The sequence below is a fragment of the Corapipo altera genome, unplaced genomic scaffold, assembly GCF_003945725.1.
Source record: "Corapipo altera isolate COAL_440 unplaced genomic scaffold, ASM394572v1 268, whole genome shotgun sequence".
In the NCBI taxonomy this organism is placed as follows: Eukaryota; Metazoa; Chordata; class Aves; order Passeriformes; family Pipridae; genus Corapipo; species Corapipo altera.
This window is the reverse complement of record NW_020884901.1, coordinates 610,367-616,366: the sequence shown is the minus strand read 5'-3', so window position 1 is coordinate 616,366 and position 6,000 is coordinate 610,367. Positions and strand designations below refer to the sequence as shown.

Here is a 6,000-nt window from a genome sequence, read left to right as displayed (position 1 = left end):
GGCAGGATTGGGCTCCACGCGGGGACAGGCACTGTGGGCAGGGCTGGGCTGGGCTCCACGCGAGGACAGGCACTGCGGGCAGGACTGGGCTCCACGGCCACGCCGCGGCTGCAGAGTGGTGCCAAGGCGCTGCTGGGGAAGATCAGATTTATTGTAAATACATTAGAGCGGGGTTTTCACCCGTGTTTGCACGTGTGTGCTTTGTGTCTGGTTATCCGAGCTGACGATATGGGCATTCCCCCCCTGTACAGTTGCATATATTAAGGCTTTTAAGAAATATAGTAAAACAAAAAATATGACCTTTAAAAGCATGGTTGAGTTGCATTCATTTTATAACCATCAAAGCAACTCTTTACTGTTGTAAGGTAGAAAAATCAATGATGCAATCTTTTTCCTTTTGCCTCGTGCAATCCGTAATTGAAATGGAAAATCAAATGAACGGCTAACAGATAATTGTTTTATCAATATTCCCTGCCTGCCCTACAAGGGTCAGCCTAGAATGATCATGAGCCACGGATATGATGAGGACAAAATGTGAAATTGAACAGCAAGGAGGCAATAAATCAACCTTGACAAGAAAGAGTGACCAGCATGTAGCTCTTGTAGGCAGCTTTTGGGACACTTTTTGTCTCAGGTGTCTGCACTGATTTAAAAATGTGAGAATATAATATTTGAAGCTCTACCAGCAGGTAAACAACTGCAGACTATTTCTAGGTTAAGGCATCATCAAAGCAAACACGCTGTAGCTGAAAAATTAGGATATTGGGGCATAGTGGGAAAAATCCAACAGTAAAACAACAGAATAACAGAATGTTCTGGGGCTGTGGCAAGAAATTCTTCTTCTTCCTATCTGGTCTAGAAAACTAAAAAAGATAGTAAATATATTAAAATGCATTTTTCAGGCTCCTATTTTACTGCTCCATTGGGCATGAAAAATGCTTTGCATCGTATTTCTGGTATTTTGGGAGCTCCTTGATCTCCATGCTGGAGTAGTGTGTCTCCTGCCTGGAGGCCCATCTGATAAGGTCTTTTTGGCTCCACGTTCTGGCCAGCGGGGCCAGGAGGATCCAGCAGATCCTGACAGGGATCTCAGCACCAGGGCCCTGGCAAGTTCTGCACGAGGGCAGTGGTGGTGTTGGGAGGATGGGGACAGGTAACGCTCCTCCTGTACAGACCCCTTTACTCAACCCTTAATCCTTAAATTTTCCACTTGAAACTGAACAAGTTCTTTCTCTAATTTTGAAAAACATTTAAAAGAGCAAAGTCTGGACATGTTTCCTAATCGAGACACTGAAAGTCTCAAACACCACCAAGGTCTTGAGCCCCAGCTGGGGCCACCTCCAAACCTTGGGGCAGATCCACAGCTGGTGCCAGTTGTGAAACCACAATTGTTTACTCCAGCTGAGAACCCTTTAGGTTTGCATGGGTTTATTGTTAAACCAGGCAGATGTTTCTCCCTTGGACTATTGCAGGTATTGGTATTGTGGTAGTGAGAAATGGTGGGAGAACAGACTCACAAAGGGTGGCAGGGCTCAGGTAAAAGCCTGGATCCCTCCTGGAGCGGGGGGAGCATGTGCCAGAAGCCACAGAGGGTGTTGGACTGAAGCCCCCGTGTTCAGCTGCCCTGGGGGAGCTCCCCAGCTGTCCACAGCCACCCCAGGGGGTTGGGAGCCAGGGGAGGTGTAGGGCAGCTCCTGGGCAAAGGAGCGAGTCGAGATCGTGTGTGACACCTGCAGAGTTACGAGACAAACGGCTTTTTGCTGCACAGATAAATTCTCACCTGTGTTTGCTGTGAGCAGCCCTGGCCCCAGGCAGCTCGGGGGGCCTGGGCAGGGGGATTCTGGATGACCTGCCACCCCCACTCTGGGACCCCTCTCCTGGCTGCGGGGAGTCAAAGGGAGCCTTCCCCTCCCTCATATGGTCTGTGGCGCTGGTGTCCCTCTCGGTGTGCTGGGATGGGTCACAGGCCTTGCATGCTTCCTTGGACCTCCTGGTCCACCCTCCCTTTGTTCAGGGAGGGCTCACTGGGGGTGAAGGGGGGGACACTGTCATGAGCCTCAAGCTCTCTTCCCACTGGGTTCTGTTCTTGCCTCAGCTGCAGGAGATGTTGGGGTGCCCCAGACATCAGCTGGTCTGGCCACTGTTCTCCAGCTCCCTGCTCCAGGCACTCTGTATGGGGATCCCCCTCCCTGTCCCATCCCCATCCCATCCCATCCCTCTATGAGCAGAGGTTTAGCAGAAAGATGGTTTGGGTCCAGTCCTCAGTCCTAAAGTACACCAGGCTGGGAAACCGTCCTGAAAGCTTTATTTTTAACCTTGGCTGTTGTGTCCTGTGGTGTCCCTGGGGAGGAGGGGGTCTGGCGTGCGCGTGGTCTTGGCAACAGCAATATCAGGAACCCAGCAAAATAGGTTGCCAGTATGGAGAATATTTTTTATTTTAAGCACAATATTTTAAACACACCATGTCCTCGTTCCCTGGGGGCAAGGCTGAGAGACTTTAAAACTATTTTTTACAATTGGTTTTTCAAATTCATTTCTCATCAGGCCTTTTCCCAGGTACGGTCGGGTGTGATGCCGGCAGTGCAGCAGCCCCTGCCCTGGGGGGTCTCGCAGAGGGAGCGATCCAGGGGAGCCCTGCAGGAGTTGTCTCCTGCCCACGAAGGATGGGGGTCTCCAGCAAACTGCTGGGCTGTGGGGGCATGGCCCCTTGCCCTGCATGGGCCAGGCTTGGGGTGCAAGGGGCTGCACACCCCCAGGGGCACAGGCAGGTTGAGAACAGCCCCTGCCCGCTCCCCTCCAGCCACCCTGGGGGGACAGTGGGGTCCTCTCCCCTCACATCTCTGATGTAATGAAGTGTCAACTGCTGCCATCACTGTCCTCCACGTCCTTGAAACCCGCATGGTTTAACCAAGAGTCTCTCCAATTTATCAGCAGTTAAAAATAGAGGGGAAGGCTGCGAAGGACAGTCCCTGTTCCCCAGGAGCTGGGGCTGTGTGCAGGGGGGTGACCTCTGGGGGTTGGTGGGACAGGGGACACGTCCCTCGTCCTGCTCACCAAGAGCATTTCTGTCCTGTCTGGACGTGGCTCCTGAGGGTCAGAGATTAAAATACCAGCCATATGAAGGGATGTGTGGACATACACAAAGGATCAGATCAGATCATTACAGGCAGTAACTGCTTCCATAACAGTACCTGCCAAGCCCACGGTATCTCTAGGCCTTCTGATGAGCACGGCATAAATCCAGGTGTATGGGGAGGCGGGAGCATGATCAGTCACAATGTAACACGCAGCCTGGAAGTGCCCTAAATACATATTTACACCGTGGTGCTACTGGCTCTGAAGAAGCTGTTCGAGCTGCCAGGCTGCTAATCCACATTTAATGCTGCTGGTCTGTCACGTGAAAATATTGTGTAAAAGGATCCCCACTACAGCATCTGCTGCTCAGGGGCTGGGCACGCTCTGGGACGATGCCATGCCCCGTCCTTGGCACATCTCTGCCCCAGCCAGAGGGACTGGGGCTGAAGCACAGCAAAGCCCAGCCTGGCTGTGAGTGTTTTCAGCCCCCAAAAGGCATCCCTGGGGCCTGGGTGTGGATCAGTGTGAAGGGGTGTGGGCTTGGGGACCTGTGGGGCCGGGACTGAACATGGAGGTCCCACCTCAGCATTCTTCTCTCCTTCCTGCATCTGCATGGTCAGAGACACATTTCAGCAGCACTGGTGGGTTGGGTTGTTGGGTTGGAGCTGTGGTTTTGTTTTACCAGTCCCTGGGTTTGGGCTGGGCAGGGACCTGCCTAATTGTGGTTTGGGTTTGGAGGGAACAGGATGGCAGCATATTTATTTTTACTGACATTGATATAATAATTTAGTTTCCTTCATGAATTAGATTTGGGGAATTTGAAACTTAACTCTGGTAGCGCTTCTCTCCCAATTTATTGCATATGCTTAAATAAACATGTTGAATTAACTTTATAAGGCTTGTAAAAACTACAGATAAAACCGCTCTAGAAAATCAACATTCTAAATCATGCTAAGTCTCTTCCCATTCTGCTCATCCTCTAGCAGGGCATTGACAAAAATATGAAATTGATTTGGTTGAAGGGTGTTAAAGAGCCGACAGCCAAATGTCACAAACAATGAATGGCTGCAGTGTTGAGAAAATCAATAGGGAGGTTAAAGCTGGGCTTGTGAAAGACTTGGCAGACTGCTCTGTTCCAGGAAGATATCTGTCTTCTGGCCTTGGTTGCATGATCAAAAGGAAAACTTGATAGGTTTAATGAAGGGAGATACTGTAAAACTGACAACAGAAATATAGACACTGTGGTAAACTGCAGTGCACATCAGCGAGTGGGGCTATTAGATACATTTTTCAGTCTGAAAAAATATTTATAGGTAAAGATGTCAAAAAAATATTAGTGCATTCCTCCACTTTTCCCCCCTTGTTCCCAATCACGCCCGTGTTCGCGTGGTGCAAACAAAGCTTTGGCTCTGGGTTTAATTGTACAGCAGGATGGCAAACGTATAGGGCAAAATAATTAGCATGATAATTAGCAAATCATAATGTTTTCAAATAATTGCGTGATGAGATTTCAGAGCCAAAGTGAGATTGGAATCTCTTCTTTACTTGGAGATGGTATTTCAGCAAATCATGAAAGAAAGGGAAAACGAGCCCCTGCTCCATCAATTAAAGGTGGGACAGTGTGACACCAACTCTCCGTCGTCCACCCAACACCTTTCACGCAGGCGTCGTGTCTCACGCTGCTTTTGATAAATACACAGTTGGGCTTAAAATCCGTTTTGTGAATATTAGATCCTCAAATATAAATGAGGATGCCAGCCATTAAAAAAGGTTAATAACGTTAGATTCATTTTGGTTCTGAAATCAGCTTGTAAACAAAATTTGCCCTGCTTTACACCTGACCTATTAGCAGTGCTCCTATGTAACGTATCACATCATTAGAGAAAAAAATTGCGTCAGGGCTGAGTTATTCCTTCCCACACGTCTGTTTTCCAAACACAGCATTGCACTTAAGCCTAAATTGTGTAGCAGTATTTGTGGTAACGTGGCCCCTTTGCAGTGTGTATTTCCCAGCCCTGTGTTAGGCCTGAATGTTTCCTTCCCCTGCCTGTTTGGGCTTGGTGTCGCCTCTCAGTTCTGGGTATCCTGTCTATCTGAGCTGCCTCTGTTTTCTCTTTTTTTTTTTTTTCCTAGAAAAATGAACTCATTAGTTTAAAACTCCCAAATGCCACATTCAGCTCAAACTGCGAAGATGATAACCTGTAAAAAAAAGAGAGGAGAAAAGAGAGAAGGAGGCTGGCAGGTTTTCTGCAAGTGGACGCTGTAATAAAAATGCCCCCTACTTTGTCGGGATGGGGTTTGGAGGGCTGCTGCCATATGTTACTTTCCTTTTTAGCTGGGATTATGCCATCATTATTGCTGATAAAAGCTGTTTACTGCCTTGGCAGAGGAGTGATGCTTGGCGCAGTTTGGGAGCCGCCATTCAGTTTACAGAGAAGTGCATTTAGTGCCAGATGCTGGGATCCAGGGGCTTTGTTATCTTTTCCCATTATTGGGATCATCCATTGTCTGTTTTTTTCTCCTTTTAACTTAGCTCCGGCTTTGTTGTTTTTATTTGGATTCACTTGTGCTCAGGCAGGTGACATGGCAGGTTTTAGATCCCCGGGCAGTGCCAAGCACAGCTCCACAGTCAGGGGCCCACAGGGACCATGTCCCCTCCTGGCACCACTGTGGGAGCTGATGGGGTTTGGTCCTCCAGCACCCAGTGTTGGGTGCCCTGCCTGGGAAAAGGTGCTGGTGGCTGTGAGGGGATCCAGAAGAGAAGCGTCCCAACATAGGAGCTGGCACAGGTGTTCCTAGGAACCTCAGCACCCAGGGTCTGGCACAACCACTGGGGTGCAGCAAAGGAAGAAGTGCAGAAAACGTGTAAATGAACAAGAACATCATATCTCAGTGTGAAGGTGGCCATAATTCATACGTAAATAC

At 49.0% G+C, this 6,000-nt stretch overlaps 1 protein-coding gene across 2 annotated transcripts in view; it reads left to right on the top strand.

Moving 5' to 3' along the window:
* PBX3 (PBX homeobox 3) overlaps nt 1-6,000 on the top strand; it is a 63,140-nt gene that overhangs the window by 1,494 nt on the left and 55,646 nt on the right. The gene's annotated exons all lie outside the window — the stretch shown is intronic.